Source organism: Miscanthus floridulus, chromosome 9, assembly GCF_019320115.1.
Source record: "Miscanthus floridulus cultivar M001 chromosome 9, ASM1932011v1, whole genome shotgun sequence".
Lineage (NCBI taxonomy): Eukaryota > Viridiplantae > Streptophyta > Magnoliopsida > Poales > Poaceae > Miscanthus > Miscanthus floridulus.
Window position 1 is genome coordinate 19966991 of NC_089588.1, and position 25293 is coordinate 19992283.

Below are 25293 nucleotides of genomic sequence, written 5' to 3' on the forward strand. Positions count from 1 at the left end.
GACTAAAGGTATGTTTTCAGCCACGGGCTACGCCACCAGCCGGGACAAGAGCTTTACTCCCGGTTGGATCCACCAACCGGGAGTAAAGGTCGACCTTTAGTCCCGGTTGGTGTATCTAACCGGGACTAAAGGTCCCCTGCCACAACGACCTGGCGCAGGAGCCGTTGGGCAGGGACCTTTAGTCCCGGTTGGATCCACCAACCGGGACTAAAGGTCTCTCTAATCCCGGACGCAAAAAATGCCGGGACTAGAGCCTGATTTGGCCCTTGGATCAAAGGTCTGTTCTCTACTAGTGGTTGGGATGAATTTGTGCGCGATGGTTCATCCATCTGACTGCAAATGCATGCAAACCGAGCAGCAAAGTCCAAGGTCCAAACTCCAAAGCAAATGTGTCCTTAGCTTGCATCCACAAGGCAAAGGCAAGCAACAAATTAATGAACGATGACAACGACGCGCGTATTCAATGAACACAAGTGATCACGAAGCCTATTTATAACGGAGGCAGTCAGAGTCAGGCAGAGATCGATATCTCATCTCGTCTCCCCGAAGCACGCACAAGAGGTAGAGGTGTAGAGCTAGAGTTAGAAGAAGACAGCACAGCAATGGAGGTGGGGAAGAAGAAGATGCTGGCCACCCTGTTGGGGTGCAACTACACCGGCACGGAGAACGAGCTGCAGGGCTGCATCAACGACTCCCACGCCATGCGCGCCGTCCTCCTCGACCGCTTCGGCTTCGCGCTGGGCGACGTCACCGTGCTCACCGACGACCACGAGAGCGGCGCTGGCGTGCTCCCGACCGGCGCCACCGTCAAGCGCACGCTGGCCGAAATGGTGGCGCGCGCGGCGCCCGGGGACGTGCTCTTCTTCTTCTTCCGCGGCCATGGCACGCTCACCCCGCCCGTCAGCGGCCATGGCGATCGCGACGACGAGGCCATCGTGCCCTGCGACCACAACCTCATCTATGGTGTGTGTCGTCTGCTCACGTCCATGCACGCACGTCGTTTCTGACATCTGACTGACATGCTTGCCAAGGTTTTTTTTTACCGGTAGGAAAAAAAAAATCGGTCCCCAACGATAAATATCACTAGTAGAGAAACAACTTTGATTCAGCTCGAAATTTGGCTTTAGTCCCAGTATATTTCGCGTCCGGGACTAGAGAGACCTTTAGTCCCGGCTTGTAGGTCCAACCGGGACTAAAGGTCCCTGCCCAACGGCTACTGCGGCAGACTTTTGCTGCAGGGGACCTTTAGTCCCGGTTGGAGCTACCAACCAGGATTAAAGGTTAACTTTTACTCACGGTTGATCCCTCCAACCGGGAGTAAAAGTCTACTCCCGGCTGGAGGCTCCGTCCGGGACTAGAAATGGATCTTTAGTCTCGGTTGCTGTCTCCAACCGAGACTAAAGCTTGAAATTGTAACATGCAGTCTTTTGAGCTGACACTGACAGGGTGCTGTCCCCTGCTTGCATTTGTTGCCATGCTTTACTTGTACTAGGAAGTAGCAATAAGAAACGAAGAGTGACGACGCATGCATGATGGCGATGAAGACGTACTTGTGTGCTTGGCCGTCGAGGGAGGAAACTTCAGAGATACCTACATACAAATATACATTATCTGTGGATTTGAATGATTAGAAAGGCACCTTTAGTCCCCAACCGGGACTAAAGCTTGAAACTGTAACATGAAGTCTTTTGAGCTGACACTGACAGGGTGCACGCATTCATGGCTGCTCTATCTGCAGACACATGCAACATGCATGGGTCCGATGCAACTGAACACGACCAAATCAATTAGTCCCGGCTGGTATTACGAGCCGGGAGCTGGTATTATCAGTCGGGACTAAAGGTCTTTTAGTCCCGGGTGTTTACAGGAGCCTCGATGGGCCGGCTCGACCTGAAGCCCACACATAGGAGAGAGCATACACTAGAATAGAGTGGCCCAGTTCGCAATATACTGGAATTGCTAGCCAGTCCCACATATTAGCACCACCTCGCTTGCTCAGAAGAGTGAAAGCTAACTTAAAAGCTCAGCTCTGGAGCCATGCACCACGATTTTACTTGAACAGGATCTGTTCTATAAGATCGTACCGCTGCATCCTTGACTAAAAGTCCTTCGTACATTATAAACGTGTAGAATACATATATTCTAGCAGCGTAGAATGCGTATTCGAAAGCCAAAACGAATCATCAATTGAAAATAGAAGCAAAAAAAAAGAAAAAAAATTTGAAAGTCGCGGTAGCAGCGTAGAAAGCAAACGAATGCGAACGAATCATCAATTAAAAATAGAAAAAAAAGAAAAAGAAAATAGAAACAAAAGAAAAGAAAAGAAAAAAAGAAAACCTTTAGTCCCAGTTGGTAATACCAACCGGGACTAAAGGGCCGGCCCACGTGGCTAGGCCGGGAGGCCTCTTTAGCCTCGGTTGGTATTACCAACCGGGACTAAAGGTGGATCTTTAGTCCCGGGCGAGAAACCGAGACTAAAGGAGGAGCCCTTTAGTCCCGGATTCGTGCTCCCGGTTGAGAAACCGAAACTGAAGGGGTTTGAGAACCGGGAGTACAGCTCGTTTCTCTACTAGTGTATGAAATTTTGGAAATATCGGGTCAAATTTAGATAAATTCATATTGATTTTTAAAAAAATTTGACATCATTTCACTAGAAAACTCACTAATCCATCATCCATTACAACTTTATATAACATCGATGATATAACACAATATATCACTACGGTAATATAGCGGGTTGACGGTGGGCGAGTTGCATATGCTAGTTCCATCGAATTTGTGAGTGATAAAATTAAATAAATTTGAAGAAACTTAGGACTTTGATAAGACTAGAGGATACAAAGAAACTTAGGGTTTTGATAAGACTAGAGGATACAGAGGGTCATTTTAGTGTGGTTTGGTGTAATTTTGGAGCGAAAGATGAATTTAACCGAAAATTTTTGAACGATATAAAAAATTTTCGGGCATCGACGAAAAAGGCGATATTTTGCATATGCACGCGCGATGTCAGACGTGGACTTCCGGGAGCTGGTGGATCTCGTGCCGTGGGGCGCCACCTTCACCATGGTGTCTAGATATAAAATATATCTAAGTGTATAACAAAAACTATAAATTTAAAAAAGTCAAACCGTCTTATAATTTGGAGTAGAGACGGTATTTATGTTTTCCTCTTTTTTATGAAATTTGAGAGTTGACGACGGTGGCTGAGCTTTAGGTGCTTGACCTACCATGGTCGACATCAAAGAATAAGGAGGGGCAGGTACCGATGGGCGGAGGGGTCAAGGACGCTGAAAAAGACGAACACGAGGCGTCCGCAAGAGACAAACACGTTGTAAATATAAAAAGTTTTTGACTAGGTCCACTTGTCACATTGGGGCAAGAATTAAGGTGAGTAGAAAATATCAGGGTGAGAAGCTATTTTCAATTCTTTCGCTCTTTTACGGTGTGAAAGAATAGAATACATAGACAGATAGATACTCAGCATTGAACTAACAAATGCATACCATAATAAAAAAAATAATGCTTCCTATATGAAAACTATAGGATGTTTTAGATTTGTCCCAAATTACACACCTTTAAGAGGTACACAACCAAACTACATTTCTAAAACCAAAACATTATGTAAAAATATATACATTGATGGATTTAATTAATCTAAGTTGGTGTTAGGCCTCGTTTAGCACAGCTCAACTTCACTAGTGGAGTAGTTTTTTGCTTTAGCTCCATGACTGATTGAAAATTAAATATATACTAGTGAAGCTAAAGCTATTTTGGTCAACCATTTACAAAATAGCCCTACATAATGAAAGGGGACCATGATGCCTAAGAGGGGGGTGAATTAGGCAACTTAAAACTCTAACTCTAAACTATGGCCTCTTTTTCTAACCTTAGCAAAACCTATGCAAAAAGATAAACTATCTAAATGTGCAACAACGGTTTTACTAGTGTGTTGCTATCTCTACCACAAAAGGAGTTATACAAACAATGAAAATGCAGAACCTAAAGAGTAAGGTAGAGATATGCAAACTCCTGTCGACGGCTTTGGTATTTTTACCGAGGTATCGAGAAACGCGCAAGCTTCTCCCTAGTCCTTGTTGGAGCCCCTCGCAAGGAATCCATCACAAGGGCCAAGCTCCTGATCGGGTAACTCTGTAGATAGCCTCAGGCCTTCCCCACGCGCAAGTGGTCTCCGACGTGCCTTCCGGCAAGCCTCTCCTGGATGCTTTCCACCGTCTTCACTATCAAGCTTCCAGCCGAACCGCTGCGGGCCTTGTTCCCTTCGGTACACGGTAGCGGCCACACCACAAATGCGGTTGGTGTGATATCGCAAGACTACAAGCCCCTTCGATGTACAACAATGGTGCGCGCAAGCACCGAGTGGTAAAAGGTATGCAAACCTCACTAAATACTAGGCCTAAACCTAGAGCAAGCGCATAAGCGTGGTCTAATCAACCTAAGCACTTCGCAAAGCACATACGCTAATCACCTAATGAATCACTAAGCACTATGCAAGTGAAGATCACTAAAATGGTGTATCAATACCCTTGGTATGTTTCCTCAGCTCCACTTTATCTAAATGGCCAGTTGGGAGGGTCTATTTATAAGCACCACGGAGATAGTAGCCGTTGGGGGCGAAATACAACTTTTTGCTATTGATCGGACGCTGATCACGTCCTGACCGGACGCGTCCGGTCGTCCCGACCGTTGAGCGCGCGCGATGATTGAACTATGGGCTAAGTCCGGTCATCATCGACCGGACACGTCCGGTCGTCCTGGCGCCACTCTAGAACCTCTATGGAAATGATCGGACGCTGCACTTTGTGCGTCCGGTCATCCAGTCTGCTGCGTCCGGTCATGCTTAAAATACTGCTGTGACGATGAACAGTTGCACTGGTGCGTCTGGTCACTGCTTCGCTTAGCGTCCGTGAAAGGTCCTTGTGTAGATTTGGTAATTGAGTGACAACCTAGGTGGACTAATTGTGTTTATGTGAGATACACAGGTGATTAGTCCACAGGTACATATGTGTGAGCAACATATGCCATGAAGGTGAAAATGGCTTGGAGATGTTGCAAAAGCTCACACATGTGATGATGAAGGAGCTCAATGCACATGAGACATGACATTGAGTCATGTGATCAAGGTGGAGAAGATCAAGACAAGACTTGGCTTGATGGAACGGTTGCAAGCGTGAAGGGCAAGTCGGAGGCTTTGGAGCGATGGATCGCGTGGCGGTGAAGCTTGAGCAAGACTTGGCGCCGATGGACGAAGGCAACGGTGAAAAGCAAGTGATGTCAAGATTGATGAACCAATATGATCACGTGATGATATGAAGTGGATCATATCATTGTTGATCATGTTGGTGCATGTGTTGCATCAACATTGGAGGAGATGGAATGGAATATGCAAGGCAAAGGTATAACCTAGGGCATTTCATTTCACCGGTCATAGGTGTGTAGAGAAGTTGATGACCAGGTTTAGGATAGATGGCCGTACTATCAAGAAGGGCAAACTTGTTTGCATATCGGTCATCTAGTGCTACTCAAGTGATCTAACTTTGCATCGTCGCTAGGATTGAGTGGCATGGCAAGTTGAGTGGCTAATCCTTTGAAAAATGATTGTGAAAATGCTAACACACATACACATAGTGGTGTACACTTGGTGGTCTTGGCACATTTACAAAGGAGATGAAGTTGGAGTTGATGTGGATCAACTCGGTGAAGGAACAGAGGTGAGAAGGGTTTGGAACTCCACCGGCGGAGTGTCCGCCCGTAGAGTGCAGACAGTCCGACGGTGCCACCGGTGCCCTGTTTTGAAAAGATAGGGTCTCACAGAGTGGACCAGACACTGGTCACGTAGTGACCGGATGCTGGGTTCCAGCGTTCGGTCAGTAGTGGCAGTCAACGGGCAGGCGTCGGTCTTCGACCGGACGCTGGCGCTGGAAGTGATCGGATGCTGACTGTGTGCGTCCGGTCAAGGTGACGTGTGATGACGCAGGCAGAGCAGTGTTGCTGGAGGTGACCGGACATTGGTGCTGTGTCCGATCGCGACCGACCGGACGTGTTCGGTCATGTCTGGTACCTTACTGGAAACAACCAGACGCTAGGGTTGCTGCGTTCGGTCAGTTCAAGCTGCTGCGTCCGGTCGACAGATGACTGTTGAGATCGAGTGAACAGTATTTGAAGCAGGGGACACATGGCGTGCATTGCACGACCGGACGCTGAGGTCCTGCGTCCGGTCGATCAGACCGGAGCGTCCGGCCATCCCGACTTTTGCCTAGTGAAAGGGTAACAGCTCTATTTGTACATGGGGTTATAAATAGAAGCCATGGTCGGCCTTGGGCCGGCAGCTGAGCACACTAGAGCCTTGGTGGCTTGTGTAGTAGTGCTTGGGAGCCCTCCATCTCACATATACTTGATAGTGATCATTCGATTGTGTGAGAGAGCGATTCTAGTGCGATTGCATCGTGAGGTTGCATTGAGTGGCACTAGGTGATCGAGTTGCAAGCCGGTGGTGCTTGTTACTCTTGGAGGTTGCCACCTCCTAGACAGCTTGGTGGTGGTCTCTGTCGAAGCCCGCAAGAAGCTTGTGCGGTGCTCCGGAGAAGAGCTTTATGAGGGGCATTGTGCTTGCCCCGCGGGAGCTGCGAAGAGCAACTCTAGTTGAGCGTGTCATTGAGCTACCCTCATTTTTGGGGTAGGTTCTTGCGGTGCCCGACGTGCGGGCTTGGTAGGTGATGCCAATTAGCCGCCGAACCACCAAGTGAGCGGTCGACACAACGGGGACGTAGCGTGTTGGCAAGCACGTGAACCTCGGGAGAAAAATCATCGTGTCAACCTTGTTCTTCCCGTTGGTTTGCATCCTCATTACACAAGCTTGTAATTACTTTCATATACATTGTGCTTGTGTAGTTGCTCTTATAACTAGTTAGCTTGTGTAGCTTACTAGTTACCTTCTTGCTTGTGTAGCATAGAAGTAGCTCCCTTGCGTGGCTAATTTGGTTTGTGTAACCTTGTTAGTCACATTACTTAGTTTGTGTAGCTAAGTAATTGCGCTCTCTAATTTGGCATTGGTTGCCTTGTTATTGAGCATTGCTAGTGAGCTTAGGTGGCTTTGTGCTTTTGCTTACTAGCTTGTGTAGGAGCTCCCTTGTTGCTTAAAGTACTAGTGGCATAGGTTTGTGTGACTTTGCTCCTAGAATTGGTTAGGTGAGCTCTAGCTAGCCCGGCACCTTTGTTGCTTGATTAGTATCTTTGGAAGGTACTAGAGAACATAGATAGAGGGGTGTAGTTTTGGCTAGACTGATCATTTTAATTCCGCACTTGTTTCGGTTAGCCGACGTGATTAATTTTAGAAAAGACTATTCACCCCCCCTCTAGTCCGCCATCTCGACCCTACAGTCCGGTCACTACTGCCGATGCCTAGTGATGCCAAGCAACTGATTGGACGTGTCCGGTCCTTATTAGGGCCGCGTCCGGTCACCTCCGCCGAGCTCGTTTCTTCGTGATCTTGTGTCCGGCTTGGTTCCCATCTTCGTGCTTGGACTTTGCTTGATATCTTGGGTCTTCTCTTGTGCTTTTAGGGTCTTTCTTATGGTGTTGATCATGGGATCATCATGTCACCTTCATCCAAGTCACGTCCTACACCCTATTGAACTACAAAACAATTACTTGCAAATTTATTAGTTCAATTTGGTTGTGTTGGTCATCAAACACCAAAATTCAAAGTAAATGGGCCTAGGGTCAATTTTTCTTACAATCTCTCCCTTTTTGGTGATTGATGACAACACGATCAAAACAAGCAAATAATAAAAAATTTAGAATTTAAAACTATTTTATTTGCTAGGATGCAATGCAAAGGGCAAGGTTATATGTTGCTAAAAGATACCATATGTAAACATCTTTGAAACTTATCTTGCCTTTGCAAATGTCCCCATGTGGCATTATGGATTTAAGCCTCCCCCTAACTCCATAATCCACTATCTTCCCTTTCTCGGACCATTACCACTTGTAAATTATTATGATCGGGCTTGCTTTTGGTCCTATAAATTCTCCCCCTTTGGAATCAAACACCGAAAAAGAAGACATTAGTAGCACAAGGGAGGGTCAAACTTTGTAATCCTTTGTATGTGGAGTGGAATACGTCACAAAATTTGACTCTCACATTACATAGACTAAGCTCCCCCTAAATATATACATACATATGATTATTGAATATAGTTTATGCATAATTGGCAAATTAATGCCCAATGGAGTTTAATCTATATAATGCATGGAGAAAGCATATAAATACCAAAGTAAAATTAACATGATAATATCAGTTTAGAAATACCACATGTGGAAACCAATTTGATTTATACCACTTGCAATAGATGGTGGATATTTGAAGTATAATGCTCAACTCCGGAGACTCCATTTTCCTTGCAATGAGACTACTACGCACATTATAAGCTTGAAAAGGTGTTAGTCTCAAAGCATCCAATTTGTAGAGTAACATCTCCCTAAATTTGTGCACACAAGTATGGAATACTTGTAGGAGACATGCACATTGATTTTAGAATAAAAAATACCACTTGAAAGATGACATCACATGAATGTGAGAATCATTTTCGAAGGTGATATTCAGGAGAAATTATCTACAATTTAGACTTTGGCACAAATTAGATGAACAATTGTAAATGTCGTGCTCCTAAACAATTTAAATCATGCAGGTTTGCTCCATGGTTTAAGAATGAAACCGAGCAAGCCTACCATAAGATATGCCTAGTGTATGCAAGACAATATTTAAGCATGCAAATGCAAACCTAGGCATGAAAAGGAACTAGATGCTAATTGAGATTGCAAGAAATTAAATCTAGTTACCTAACATGGGGAGGGGAATTTGGGTCCATAGTATTCACTAATCCACTTGGCAATTTCCTTGTACATAATGATGCACCCCATGAAATGCACCCATACTTTGCAAAGTCTCCAAATTCCCTGAAGTCCATCGGACTTCTCACTTTCCTTTCAGGATCCAAACCTTCTTGGTGCTCTTCATGTTGGAAATGATCTCCTTTGGCACCCAAATGCGTTTGGCCCCATTGTTGGCTTGCTTGTTCTCCTTGATGGCCATCACCTTATCATTTTTCTTCTTCTTTAACAAGTATGGTGTGGAGGCCTTCTTGTCCACCTTATTGGTGTAGGTGTTAGAGAACTTGCTTGTTTGCTTTTTCTCTTTCTTTTTTGTTTCTCCCCCATTCTTCACTTGCACTCATAGGATTTATGGCCTTCCTTGTGGCACATATAGCAAACCACGGTTTGTCCTTCATCAAGCTTCTTCACTCCCTTGACGGTGTTATCTTGATGAAGTTGGGCTTGCTTCGTCTTGCCTTTCACTTGAATTAATTCCTTGGTGAGGCGAGCTACTTCTTGCTTGAGTTGCTCATTCTCCTTTGCGATCTCTTGTGTGCATGTTTCTACAACAACTTTCTCAACACAAACTTAGTTGCACAAGGGTGAGTCTAAACATAAATCATTACAAGAAGTAGAGGCATCCTTTTTAGGCATGACAAAAATAGAACCTTCCTTTTGAGTTGCCTCGGTGGGGGTAGTACCGACGGCTTCAAGATTAGCAACTTTATTGGTTAGCTCATCATAATATTTGCACATAGTTTCCATTTTAGCAAGCAAACTTCTATAAGCATCTTGTGAGCTAGCTAACTTTTTCTTTAATTTTTCATTTTTTCTTTATAAGTTGTTCATCATTGATTGTGCAATTATTTGTGTTTGCACTAGTCTCAAGTTGCTCAATTTTAGTAGATAGCTCCATATTGAGATTGGCAAAAGTTTCATATTGTTCAAGCAAAGTAGCATAAGCTTGTTGTGAGCTATCTAGTTTTTCTTTTAATTTTTCAAGCTTCTTTTGTTTTTCTTTATAAGCTTGGCGTATTGGATCATCATGTCACCTTCGTTCAAGTCACGTCTTACACCCTATTAAACTACAAAACAATTACTTATAAATTCATTAGTCCAATTTGGTTGTGTTGGTCATTAAACACCAAAATCCAAAGTAAATGGGCCTAGGGTCCATTTTCCTTACACATATGAAGCTCCTTAAAACATGCTCTCATAAATCCCATGCAAGGCCCATCGGAGGAGCTAAAGTTGGGACAAGCTACTATTTTCAGCTTCATCCCACACCAATTCCTTATAAGAGCATGTTTTAGGAAACTTCACATGTGAAGATGTTTGAAAAAAATACACGTTTGGCACAAAAATAGCTCGCGAAGTTGCTGGAGAAGTTGTCCTTAATATTGATGTGGTGTCAACGTTTCGTAATAGGGGTATCCTCATATATATCACTAGTAAATTTATAGTCGTGTGTATAGCCTTGGATGGTTAGCACTCAGAGACTGAGGATTTATACGGGTTCAGGCAATGTGCCCTACATTTAGTTTGATGGTGTTCAATCATTTTCCACGTGAGCTCAATGTTTGTAGTAGGGGCTACAATCGGGAAATTAAAACGAGTGGGGGCATTCTAAAATCAAGACAGAGTTTAGTTGGGAGACTGCCTTCTCTATCCTTTGTGCGAAGAAGAGGCCCTCATTGCCATTATATCACTGAGGGAGAAGGGTTACAAGGTGAAAGAGAGAACTTCCATGTGGCACGAATCATGGGGAGTGGTGGCACGTTCCTTTGTGGGAGGCTTTCCTCCCATATGTTGTATAGGACAACATGTGTCGTGGGTGTCTCTCACAACCATGTTGATGTGAGGAGAATATTGTGACCCCATGCGTGGGGTGGGTGGAATATTGCTCTACAGAGCTGGTTCAATAGCACTATAGTGTTACTATAGCCCAAACTGAAGAAAACTAGGTAGCGCCCCATCGTTGAAACGGGTCGGTTTTCTCTGACTTGGTTATGGACGGGAGGTGTCGGAGAGATGAGGAGGTGTTTTAGTATAGGTTTCCGTAGTAATGGACCCTTATGCCCCTGAAACATGCCGCAGTTGGGCTGGCACTATGGGCCAAAGAACAGGGCCAAGCATAGAGCTAGCCTGGCGGTGCCTTAGGGGCCACATGCCTCCTGTAAGGTTCAACTCTATAAGTATCAGGCCTCTGACAACAAATACTGAGAATCAAAAACCAAACCAAACATACTAAAACCAAAGTTTTTAGTTCCCTATCCAGTTCCTAATTACTAGGAAATGAATTTATATCGGTAAATTTGGTTCTCTTTACCTCGGTAAATCAAATTTCCCGAGCATATCTATGAAATCAGGTCAAAATTCTGTCAAAATTGGCTTTTGAACCTCCCTTTACATGCCTCTATAATCTGTTCAGTGTTTTTTAAAAATTAAAATACCGAAACCAAACCAAAAATAATGAAATCGAATTTTCTCTGTACCGATTTTTAGAACAAACCGATTGGTACATATTTTATGAGGAACCGAATTTCTGTGGGAACCTAAGAACCGAACCGATCAGTTCAGTAATACCGAATGCCTAACCCAGTCAACTATATGGCCTTTGGGTGTTGTTCCCAACTATGGTGAGCAGTGGACGTTTGCCAGCTACTCACGGCAAAGGGAAGGAGACTGAGAATTCTTATTTTAGTCAAGAATATGACAGATTAGTTCACTTGTGGCGTGTGAGCGAGGCAAGTTATAATGCCCGTGAACTTTACTAGTAGTATTAATTAACTGCATGGCACTTGAAATAGCTCGCTCGCGTGTGTCTCGAATCTCAAGTTCGGTACGGTCCGATCCTCACGTCGTCGCCGTTACCTTGAATTTTCTCTGTTGAACGGGTCATAATCTGGATTCTTTATGGCACGCGCATGTAGCAGTGGGCGGCTACTCAATTGTAATGGGGTATGGGCGTATGGCCCATGAAAGTATTGTTCAAGCTAGACATTGGAGTGGCTAAGGGGGTGATTGGTTGCCCTGCTCCTGCCGTCTGGAGCCCCATCCGGCACCAAGTGGTGCACTGTGGTCATGTTTGGTTTCTCTGCTCACACGTTTTGCCTGCTTCGTTCCATTCATCTGCCCCCCTTCATCCCGCACGCTGTGGGGGATATACCCCCGGGTACCACAAGATGGTACATGGGCCGCACCATCCGAGGTGGCCCGGCCCGTAAGATCGAGGCGTGCACGGCAAGATTATAAGTTGTACTAGATATTGTAATAGTACCAAATAGGATACTTTACTTGTAACCCTTCTCCTCCAGAGTATACAAGGAGAGGCAGGGGTCCCTCTTAGGGAGGACCTCAATCAATACAGAATAATGAGACATAGGACGTAGGTATTACGCCAACACAGCGGCCGAACCTGTATAAATTTTGTGTCTTGTGCCTCTGTAACCATCTGGTTTCTGATTACACGCACCGTCTACCGACAATCTACCATCATGGGCATACCCCTAGATGGACTGCCGACCATATTTCGTCGACAGTGGCGCGCCAGGTAGGGGTCCCGTTTAGGGGTCGTGCGTGCTGATCCTTTGGCAAGCCAGATGGGAAATTTCTCTTAACATCTGCTAAAAATCGGGTGAGTTGTTCTTAGCAACGTTGTTGATTAGATCAATCTGTTCTTCGAATATCTAATACAGATTAATTGTTTCTGCATGTGCCAACCCGTCTCTCATCCGCGATCTGATTTATCTTCGTCGCTCGGCGGCGAGCGTTTTTTTTTTCATGTCACACGCGGCTGCACGAGGAGACGGAACTTGACGCCACATGCACGTGTCCACGGTGAACCGGTGGTTACTGCATCGACGATCAGCAACACGGCTTCGGATCTCGTGGCCACTTCACGGTGGACAGCCAGATCGGCGCACCCGTCTTCGGCCTCACGGTGTTCGTGCAAGCGACGGACTCCTATTCCTGTACGGTTCGATCATGCATGCATGAAGATTTCAATCCGAATAGAAGAAGATTCAACAAGCCAATAAGCAAGGATGACGTACATCTTACATGCAAGATGATTAGCAAGGTACTACTAGTACGTGTTTGTATGAGACTCGTCCGTACGGGATAAACTCCCTTGCCTGCTCATTCGAGCCTTTTTTCGACCACGCCAAGACAACGAGCCGGAACCGAGCAACTACGTGAGCCGTACAAGCTATCTGGCGAGCCATGTCGAGAGCCATCAAACCGCTGAGCGAGCCGCATCGAGCCATCTAGCGAGCCACGTCGAGCCAAGCGGGCCGATTGAGCAAGCCGTCCGAGCTCACGTCGACCACGGACCACGTCGACCACGTCCCAAATGGCTACACCGAGCTCCGACCACGTCGACCACGGACCAGGTCGACCACGTCCCGAGCGGCTCCACCGAGCTCACGTCCACCACGTCCCGAGCGGCTCCACCGAGCTCACGTCGACCATAGACCACGCCAACCACGTCGCGAGTGGCTCCACCTAACTCCGACCACGTTGACCACCAGACCACATCGCAATGATGATCGCCGTGGAGAATGGCGCTACGACAACCGCGACCACCGTCATGACGACAGTTCGGAAAGCTCGAGGACCGGACAACTTCATCACCGCCGACTAGATTTCTATCCAAAGATAAGTACACTTCTAATATTTATATTTAATATAATTTTTCATTACGACGTTTCTCCACAAACATCCTCGTCATGATTATTCTTCAAATAACGTTTGTCCATGTATACCATCTTAAAGATAACATACAGCTATACTTAATGCAGATCCCCGACTAGTCACGTTGACGCTCGATGTCTCCAGAAACGGCCCTGTCTACCGACTCTCTCTACACGTGTATGAGTGTCCGCCCTCTGCGTTATGGGTCGTCGGCAGCGGCTCCTTAGCAACGCCTTCCAACACGCACACGAGCTCCACGCTCCATGCTACAGTGAAGCTAGCTAGGACTGGAGGCTCAGCTACATACTAACTGGTCGGATGATTTATATTAAGTATAAACACAAACTTCACATTAACACTGATGTTTACAAAGCACCAACTACTTTATCACATCATGCTCATTTACAAGTGACTGCTGAGCATCATACACTATTTCTTCACCGCTGATTTTTCTCCATAATTTATTATTTTATACATCATGTACTACCATTCTACATATTTATATTGCCGGAATTTCGAGCTATGCTCGGGGACTTCGTCGCTCGCTTCTCGACCTACGCTCGGGGACTGCCTCGATCACTCTCTGACCACAGCTCCAGGACTTCGTCGCTCGCTTCTCGACCTACGCATGGGGACTGCCTCGATCACTCTTCGATCATAGCTCGGGGACTTCTTTGCTCGCTCCTCGACCTATGCTCGGGGACTGCCTCGACCACTCTACGACCACGGACTTTGCGTCTCGACTACATGCGACTGGCAACTCGCATACAGTTGGGATATTTTTTTCTCCTTTAGACCTTGCTATAAGGCTCATACCTCACCTTCCAGCAAGCTCGGGGACTACATCGGTACGATGCACCTGCCAGTGCATCTCGTATCGCCTGTACGATGATTGGATTCTCAACTTAACTGGGAATTCTTTTTAGACCCTGGCACCACGTGCCTACATCACCTACTACCAGGCTCGGGGACTAAGTGGGCACACTTCACCTTGCGGTGAATATGTTTGTTTTCGACCCCTACGCCTCTGATGATCAAAGATGCTACGCTTCAAGACACCCTTATGTTTCTTCACCGAAACCCAAGTGGGCACACTTCCTAGGATGGAAATCTTTTTCTTTCTTTTTAAGAGCACCATACATTCTTCAGACAACCTACTTCTCCGGCGACAACGGTGGTCGGAGATGTCAAGAACTCAAGCCTCACTGTTCGGAGAAGGTTAAAATGGCGTGTCGCATCAGAATACATGGTGCTCGGGGACTAGCTGTGGGGGATATACCCTCGGGTACCACAAGATGGTACATGGGCCGCACCATCCGAGGTGGCCCGGCCCGTAAGATCGAGGCGTGCACGACAAGATTACAAGTTGTACTAGATATTGTAATAGTATCAAATAGGATACTTTACTTGTAACCCTCCCCTCCAGAGTATACAAGGAGAGGCAGGGGTCCCCCTCAGGGAGGACCTCAATCAATACATAATAATGAGATACAGGACGTAGGTATTACGCCAACACGGCAGCCGAACCTGTATAAATCTTGTGTCTTGTGCCTCTGTAACCATCTGGTTCCTGATTACACGCACCTGTATAAATCGCGTAATACCTCCGTCTTCTCAATTTCACCTTCCCCCGTGAGCCAGGATGGCTTCATACACACATGGTGCAGGGGCCCATGTGTCAGACACTCAAAAGTTTGATGCATGCGTGCAACCAAACACGATCTCGTTTCGTACTGTACCAACAACAAAGACAATAAAACACAGCAAAGTGCATAGTCTTATCATGGCTGAAAAGAACCGGGACAGCCACTCCATCCTGGCTCGCTGGCCCTTGAGCAACTAATCACCCGCTAAATGACCGGAGGGAGGGAGTATTATAAAGCAAGCTAATCAGTGCAATGAGCAACGCATGTAGTCTTGTTGCATTGCAATGGCCTTCCAGACCGATACGCTTCCGCTACGACCAAGCTGCGTCCCGTGTTCTTCCAGTACGATCTTACTCCTCCTCATATGCTCCCTTGTACTGATCTGTTCCTCTGGCACTGGCTCCGATGACCAGAAATATTTGGAACCCTACACCCTGAGCTCTCCATTCAATCAAACACATGGCTCCCTGTTCCTCCCAATCCAAATACTACCATACGCAAGGTGCCAGGAGGCAGCAGCGGTGGTGGCCTGGGGGTCGGAGGTAACAACCATAATCTGTCATTCAACTTGTCCGACAACGGCTGGTTCTTCATCCCTCCGACGATTAATTTATGGAAATACACATATAGCGATGACGGGGAGAGCTTCCATGAGGCGTCGTTCAACATGACCTTCAACTTCACTATGAGCATCTACCATCCGGAGAACCTACAGGCCAAGAGCAGCCTGGTGTTCGCCGTCCACCCTTCACTCCATGATTATTTAGGGTATCCCATTCGCATGTCGTCCAGCCACACATCGTCTTCATCCAGCAGCACTGTGGCCGGCAGCCATGTCTCTGCTCAGATCACCACCGTTTACGGGACAATACCTGATGATCCCCGTAACGCTAGCTTGGTACAGATTGACATGGAGTCACCGATCAATTCTTCTTCTTCTTCCTCCGTGGGGAGCAGGTACAGCGTGTGGATCGATTACGACCACGTCGAGCACGTCATGTCAGTCTCCATCGATGCTACCCAAGGAACACCGAGCACGGCCACAGCCAACGGAGTCCTCAAACTCAGCAGCATCATGCCACAGCTTGCATCCTTGGGCTTCTATTCCTCCATGGGGCAGCTCCTGCAGCTTGACGCATGGAGCTTGACGGCCGACAGGCTCCCCTATTCCAACTCGTATCCCTTGAGCTCAAACTCGCAGGCGAAGACCAAGGGGATGAACAACGGCAGCACCATCATATTGTCCTCGGTCCTTGGATCCACGGCTGTCGTTGCCATCATTGCTGCCGTCGTATACGTCTACTTGAACTCCAAATACAGGAGGTGGAGGAAGGAGCAGGACAAGCTCGCCAAAACCATGCAGCGCCTCCCTGGGGTGCCAACCCAGGCATGGGCGGATACAGAGGGTATTCCCCGTATTCCCAGGAATACCCAACTATTTTAGCACACTTCTATGTATATATGTGTATATACTTGTATATGTATATGTATAATGCCATATTTTGTAGTATTTTCACTCATTGAAGCCCAAAACAGTAAAAAAACAGCCTCTCAAATTGGCACATATTTTGTAGTATTTTCACTCATTGCAGTTAAAAACAACTGATTTTTTTTATTGACGTGGAAGTAGGAATACCCAAGTTTGGAATCCTGGCTCCGCCACTGAACCCAGGTCGACTACGCCGACATCAGAAAGGCCACCAAGAACTTCCACGCCACCATGAAGCTCGGCAAGGGCGGATTTGGGGCCGTGTACCGATGCACGCTTCCAGCTGCTTCCTTGAGAACGGGGCGAGGGATGGAGGTCGCCGTCAAGAAGTTCACGCGGGATGTTGAGGACCGACGCTACGACGACTTCCTGGCGGAGGTCAGCATCATCAACCGTCTACGCCACAAGAACATAGTCCCACTCGTCGGTGAGTAACTAGTCACACTGCATACTGCATACCGTCTTCCACTACAGCTTGACTTTAGTCTCCACTCTGTCGTCAGACAAATCCATTGAACATGCATGATTCCGCTTGCCATGGTCTATGGTCGTTTAGACGTCTGGATAAGCATCTACAGGCATTTTGGTCACGTCTAATGGTGCCGTTTACACTTTTTTTTAGAACAGTGCCGTTTACACTTTTTTGTACCATTGTTTACCATTGGATTAATTATGCAATGCTCCTCCATTAATCAGAGATTGGTACTTATACATAGTTTAGCCACCGTATAAGGCAACAAAAAGAAATAATTTTGGGAAAAAGTCTAATTATCCCACTCAACTATTAGTGGTTATCTACTTTACCCCCTCGTTTAAAAAACTAGTTACTTTACCCTATAAACTATTGAAAACCGTCCAAATAATCCCATGAGATGGTTTTGAAGCTAATTTCATTAATGTGGCATGTTAAAAGTCTACAAAACCCCCTAACATATGAAGGGCTGATTACATAACCCTCTCAACTATAAACCATGATATTGTAGCCCTTAAAGTATCTAATAATGTTCAAATAACCCCCTGATGGTCTTGTCCATGAAACTATACATATATTTCAAAAGCTTGGACACCGGATAGTTTGGGGGTTATGTAGACTTTTTCCATTGATTTTGCAAAAAGCTATTCTAGGTGTCAGTGTTTCGTATGGCTGACTAGTAAATTTGTATTCACATGTTTTGTTCAGAATGGCCTAGCACTCGATCGACTGAGGATTTATACTGGTTTGGGCAAAGACTCTATGTCCAATCGGGTGATGGTGAATGTGTTCATTAGCCCAAGCGCCCAATTTTGTAGTAGGGGATACAAATGGGGTGATTGTTGGGAGGTTCTAACATTACCGGGAGTCGAATAGGAGGTTGTTGAAGAAATCACCATAGAGCAAAAGCTTCAAAGACAAAGGAAGGGAGTCCCTACAACCCCTTATACAGCGGGCAGGGTTACATAGAGGGAAAAAATATAGGGGGTGTCTTTGAGAGAGCCCGTTGAAAGTGCGGCAAGGCGTTCATGTTCTCTACTGTTGGCATCCTTCCACAGTCATGGAGAATGTCATGGGGGCATCCAATTGTGGGTGGCCATGCCAACACCGGAGTTGGTAGGATAAAGGTTCTCACAGTAATCGATGAGGCATGTCTATCTTCCTATTTTGCACAAGTTCACCATAGGGTTGTATGTGTCGTGCCGTGCCAGTTGTGACTCGAAACGTCCATGGTATGGCGGTGTGGGTGCCTGCATCATGAGGATTATGCCCTTCATCATTTTTGGCTTGTGGGAGAAGAAGGAAATCATACCCAATTCGTCTGTGCCCTTAGGGTAGAGCCTTGCATGGGCCGCACATGGCATGGGCGTTCTTGCGGGCCAAGTAGGCCCTCTAACTTTGGGGCCAGAGATCAAGATGCTTTTGTTTCCTTTCCTTGGCTGACTATTAGGTCAGGTAACCTTGCACCTACTTGGGAACTTCCTAAGTGGGTGGCGGGGCCCAGATTCCTAAGTAGGGATACAATGCACTTGCTCGGTGGCGCTTGTTTCCACCCTTCATCCAAGCGTTGTTCCAGTTAGGGAGCCCAAACTAGGTGGTGAGCCCTAAGGCCTTGGCTTTGGAATCGCCAATGCTTTTCTCGATGGATTATAGCCTCTGAGACTGCTCTTTTTGCCTAAGTGCTATCTAGCAGAGGCTATCTTCTCGATTGATGGGGTACCCTAGGTACAAGTATTCATTGGTAGCCCTCTAGATTTTACATAATTCAAGGATTCACATAGAGGTTTTACGACAGTTAGAGTGCTCCAAGTCCCTTTTGTCATTGGTCCTATCAACATGATAGGCACGTGAGCATGGCCACGGGTGGTTGCCCCCGATGTTGCAAGCGATTTAGAGAATAGGTTGGAGGCTAACTGGCTATTCTTCCCTCCTACTTTGCATGGTATGTAAGTCGATGAGGCCTCTGACGGAGTCCATAGGTCACATGTCTTCACGATGCTTTTGTGTGCATCACGAGCAGGGAAAAGCTTGAGGTGGTCATTGAGTTACCACATAGAGTATGACTCAATCTGTTGGGTGGGCGCTGGCCATTGAATCTGCTATCCTTTACCTCTATCAAACTCAACGGACCATTAGATTTGGAGAAATATATTCACCACCTTGCTTTCAACATACTATAGGGAATTGTTTCCTTTTGACGGTTTCCTTAGATCCCACTGATAGGATCAAGGATGCTGACTAAAGGGATGTGGATAGTCATTTCAACCAGATCCGCACACCCCTTTGCTAGATCCACTAGGGAGCTAGTCAAGAACGAGGTCAAGGTGGAGGTCCATCACACAATGTAACACCTCTGCCTCCATGTCTTCCTTGTGTGTGACCAACTCGACGATGTCCCATAGGTGCTTGGGCGCCAAATCAACACACTCATTTGCTGGATCCACAAAGGTGGCGGTGCTCCATGAGAAGGGTTGGAATCAGCCTCATGGCCAACGCGGAGGAACTTAGTGCGGATCCATGTAGGAGTGAGAACCGCATAGGGAAGAGAAAAGACTGAGAGGGAGGAAAAGGAGGAGTGCTGATGAGACTCGGGACTTTGGGAGAGTGTCAACTGGGCAGAGAACTAGGTTTTGTGATGGGAACAGAATGCCCAATCTTCAGTCATGTGGATCCTCGACCATAATCTGGCATTCAAGTTGTTAGACAATAGCTGGTTCTTCATCCTCCTAATGATTTTTTATGGAAATACACGTATAGCAATGATGGGGTGAGCTTCCATGAGGCATCGTTCAACACATCAACTTCAACTTCACTCCACTAGCTAGAGAACCTACTAGCCAAGAGCTGCCTAGTGTTTGCCGTCCACCAGTCACTCGATGATTATATAGGGTATCCCATTCCCATGTTGTCTGGCAACACATCATCGTCATCCAGTAGCACTGCGGCCAAGAACTATGTCTCTACTTAGATAACCACAAAGATATTTGACCCCTGATACAATCTAGATGGCTAGAGCAAAGTGATTAGTATAACAAGAGATCCTAAAAACCATTACTTGCTCTAGCTCTAACAACACCCAAGCAAGCCCCTAAACACATTCTAGTAGATTTGACTTCTATACTAAAGCACAACACCACAAGCTACTAATAGCACTAGCAACACTAGAGAGCTACAAAAGCGAGCAACTAAAACATGTTAATACTACAACTATGACTAAGCTACTCTAGCTAGCAAGGAAAACAACTACCACACACAAGAAAGTATAGGAATGCAAAGTGCAAGTGTGTCGTGAGAAATCCAACGAGGGCAAGTGATTTGACACAAGATTTATCACCAAGGTTTAGTTGCTTGCCAGCAACCTATGTCCTTGTTGTGGTGAGTCCCCATATGATGATTCATGTGCTAACTAGGGTGATAAGCTAGACCCACAACTTGGGTGCCACAATTATCAATCAAATGGTCCACTCCAATTAGCCACGAGTATTCCACTAGAGTATCCCTTTGCACCCTGCGAGGAGAGTTCAAAACCTCCCACAATGTCACCGGTCAAATAAAGGCGAAGAAAAATCACCAACTCTTCCTCAACAACCATAGTGCTCCTAGCCGTATATGTGGCGCAAACCACCAAGAGTAACAATAAATTTGTATCCCAGTCGATGAACTAGTGCCACTAGATGCAAAACTCCAAAGCAAATGCACTAGATCTCTCCCAATCTCAATTTGGATGAAGCAGAAGTCAAAATATGAGTGGGAGGTGTTCTTGGATGCCCACAAGTGTGTTGGTTTTCTTAGAATGCCAAGAGAGCTCACCAAGAGCCGGCCAACACATCTATTTATAAACCCCCAAGAACTAGCCACTAGGCTGGCTGGCTGGGCACACTGCATAGGCATCATATTGGTCAGATGCCCACCAGAACCCACCATCGGACTATATGCTATAGCAAAACAGAATGGTAGCTTAAAATCCAATGTCCATTGTTGACACCCATCGAACCAATCCAATGGTGTCGCATGTCCTCTGTCATAAAACTAGTTGTTGGCTCTCCCAATCGCTATGGTACCTTATAGTCTAATGTCGTGCCCTAGCCTGACCATCAGTTTATATTGTCGCAATCTGATGCTTACACAAAGAGTTCCATAAATCTATTTTGTCCATTGGATTGTGCCGATGCCCAACATCAGATTAATCCAATGAACTTTAGCCGTGCGCCGTCTCTGTAACGGCCAACTTTTAATGTAATGATGCCTAGAGTTTACCATCAGATCAATTTGATCCCAAACCCTAGACAGTTAAACTCCACTGCATGGCTATAGTATGATGGTCCTCAAAGGGACCCATCAGATCAATCCAATGGTCCACTAGAGGCACCAAATATCTTCTTTTCTGCCCCTTTTTCAAATGTGCCAACTCCAATATGTGTTCAACATATGTGGAAGTGAGTTAGCATTTTCACAAACAATTTTCAAAGGTGGTTTTCACTTGCTTCTCACCATGTTACTAGGTCTAATGTATATGCAATGTATTTTCACACCTATGGCACTTAGATAACCGATTTGACTTTACAGATGGCTTAATAGTACGACCATCTTCCTAAACCCGATCATGCACTCTACGTCTTGACTAGCAAAACAAAATCCCTATTTATAACTTGCCTTCACATCTTAGACTTTGTTTTTCTCTTTATTCTTTTCCATGTGAGAGCTTGCTCCAATTGGACTTGTCACCCTTCATCCATCTCCAAGCCTTGCTCTCTGTCTTGATGTGGACCTAACCTAGATTAATCACACACTTAGCAAAAGGTTTGTCCACTAGTTGTCTCAATTACCAAAACCAAATATAGGGCTCTCACTCCCGTAATGCTAGCTTGGTACAGATTGACATAGAGTCACTGCACAATTCTTCTTCCTCCACCATGCGGAGCAGATACAACATGTGGATTGTTTGTGTCCACATGAAGCACATCATGTTAGTCTTCGTCAATGCTACCCAAGGAACACTGAGGACGGCCACAACTAAAGGGGTCCTAAAACTCAACACAACAACAATCATGCCATAGTTTGTGTCCTTGTGCTTCTATTCCACCATGGGGAAACTCCTAAAACTTGATGCATGGAGCTTGATGGCCGAAAGGATCTACTATTCCTACTCATACCCCTTGAGCTCAAACTTCCAGGCGAAGGGAACGACGACTGCGCCATCATATTGTCCTTGGTCCTTGGATCCATAGCTGTTGTTGTCATCACTACGGCCATTGTATGTGTCTACTTCAACTCCAAGCTAGTACAAGAGGTGAAAGAAGTAGGACAAGCTCACCAAAACCATGCAGGACCTCCTTGGGGTGGCAACCCTGGCTGACTACGCTGACATCAGAAAACCACCAAAAACTTCCATGACATGCCATGAAGCTTGTGAAGTGCGGATTTAGGGCTATGCATCGATGCATGCTCCTTGCTGCTTATGTGAGAATGGGGCGAGGGATGGAGTTGGCCATCAAGAAGTTCATGCATGTTGTGGAGGACCGACTCTATGACGACTTCCTAGTTTAGGTTAGCATCCTCAACCGTCTATGCCACAAGAATGTAGTCACACTTGTCTATGAGTACCAAGTCACTTGTCGGTGAGTACCAAATCACACCTAGGAATGAGAAGATGTGGAGAAAGGTACCTAGGGGCATGAGCAGTGTCTAGGCATATGTGAGGGCTTGGCATATGCATGGTGCATGCTTGTTTTCATTCATGGGACGAGACGAGATGGGCGACGTGAGCGGCGCGATGTAATGACACAAAGAAGAGGACACGTGAAGAATAAATGGGTAGTTGATAGATAAAGGCTAAGCTACTTATTGTGCCGAGAGAGAGTTTAGTCTAGAGTTGACTGAGGGAGAAGGAGGGTGGTTGGTGAAGACACGGAGAAAATGGAAAAAGTGTGGTCTATATTGTGGTTTGGTTAGTTTTTTGCCTAGTTGCTTTAGGATTTAAAATAGGTCTTTTTTTTTCTTTTTTATTGTAACCAATTTTAAAAGGGTTTGATAATTTAATACAAGTTTGTACCGCGGCAAGTTCATAACAAACACAATAGAATACTTTTGCACAAGATTAATTTTTTAATTCAATTTTGACCCTATCTATACTTAATTTGATGTATCTTTATGTTAATTTGCTTTAGTTTGTACTTGATCCGTGAAATATAAGGAATTTGAATTTATCCCAAGTCAAACTTTGCTAAGTGTCCAAGTTTATAAACAAAATATTAACACGTGCTACACCAAAAATTAAATTTCGAAAATATATTTCATGAGCGATGCTAATTTGATGATGTAAATAATAGTGATGAGAATTTAAAATTTAAAGAAAAAAGAAATTTTAGTGATTTTTACTTCAGGCAATGCAAAACACGGGATGTCACACTAAATTAGCTGGTCTTGTAGCTATAGATGATGCATATCTTGTATGTAGGAATGAAATCATTGGTCTAGTCCAGATAAGCTTACACCTTGTATATTCAACGAGATTTGTGTGTTGTACAATGAATATCAATGCGATCTCAGATTATCACTACAGGAACTGCTGGATTCCCCGAGTGCCGGTTGCACTCGGGGAAGGCCCAGTTGCACTCGGGGAAGCCTTCCCCGAGTGCAACACTCGGGGAAGAGCCTCCGGCTAATCCTCTCACGGGAAAGTCGCCTTCCCCGAGTGTCAAAAATCGTGCACTCGGGGAAGGCTTTGCCGAGTGCCGTGCTGGCACTCGGGGAAGACTTGACGCCGTTGGCCGGCGGCCGACGTTGTTTTTTTTTTGATTTTCTTCCCCGAGTGCAACACTCGGGAAAGATTTTTGAATTTTTTTTTAAAATACTCTTTGCCGAGTGCCGAAGTTCAGTCACTCGGGGAAGAAATTTATTTTTTTTATAAAAATCCCTCTTCCCCGAGTGCCACAACACAGGCACTCGGGGAAGCCACCTCTAAAATTCTTTTTTTTGTTTTTTGCTTTTCCACGTAAACAACAAAGCATATATATATATATATATATATATATATATATATATATATATATATATATATATCACAAACCAAACCACAAATCAACACCAATATGTCACAAACCACATTTATATATCACAAACGACCAAATTTGTCCGAAATCCACAATATATTACAAACCACATGTTCAAAAGTACACACTATTCCAAGTTCACAAGTTCAATACAAAAAAACGACTCCGAAGGCGGCTCACGGCGACTGTGAGGGGTGGGACGCCCCAGCGTGCGATCCCGGCGACGGTCCAGGTGGGGATGGCCCGACGTGCGATGCCGGCGACCCTTCGACATGGTTCGACGCCCCACCCGATTGATGCTGTAAAAAAGAGAAGAGATTGCACGTGAGTGACAAGATAAAAATATAAGGAGTGTAAAGAAAAGTTGAAAATTTCGGCAGCACCTCTCCTGCATGGGGAGGTTTCCAAAACCTGCAAGAAAAACGTCGCCACGAAGGCCGACAACCACATTTCCAGCACGAAGGCCGACACATCAACAAATCCGGCACGAATGCCAACACATCAACAAATCCGGCACGAAGGCCATCACTAGGTTTGACACTAAGCATGAGCAAAGAAAGTAAAACATCCGTACTCATACTCACCGGAGTAGACTCTCGACGATATGGTGGTGGTGGTGGTGGTGCAAGCAGCTCTGCTGGAATCTCCCAACCTTGTTTCTGCCCAAGTTGTTGCACGAACTTGAGCAAACCATCTTGCTGGGCCTCCAAAGCTTGTACCCTCTGACGCTCGGACTCCCGCTCAGCCCGCTCAGCCTCCCTCTCAACTAGCAAACTCTTCTGCTGAGCCCGAAGTTGCTGCAGCTCAGCCTGCAACATTTGACCCCAATGTTTCAATAATGCAGAGCTAAGGAACGTAAAAGTGAAAGAACGACGAATGAAACTGGAATACTTACCTGGATTGAAGCCACCGTTGTCGGCCGTTGGCTTATGGGCACGCTAGAGCTCGTGCTCGCTGCTTGTAGGCGGTTGAGAGGAGGAGTACAGCCTGTCTCGAGGATGCCATCACCCATGTAAAACCGCCCATGCTTCTTGCCTTGCCCAATCC

The 25293-nt window shown here is 45.8% G+C and overlaps 1 long non-coding RNA gene and 1 pseudogene across 1 annotated transcript; one reads left to right on the forward strand and one right to left on the reverse strand.

The window, feature by feature from the left end:
* Positions 1–602: 602 nt before the first annotated feature.
* LOC136479390 (L-type lectin-domain containing receptor kinase IX.1-like) overlaps positions 603–25293 on the forward strand; it is a 33183-nt pseudogene continuing 8492 nt past the window's right edge.
* LOC136481503 (uncharacterized) lies at positions 24289–24980 on the reverse strand. The gene is made up of 2 exons (XR_010764733.1): positions 24831–24980; positions 24289–24545 (listed from the first exon to the last, which is right to left on the reverse strand). It is a non-coding gene; the product is annotated as an uncharacterized lncRNA (long non-coding RNA).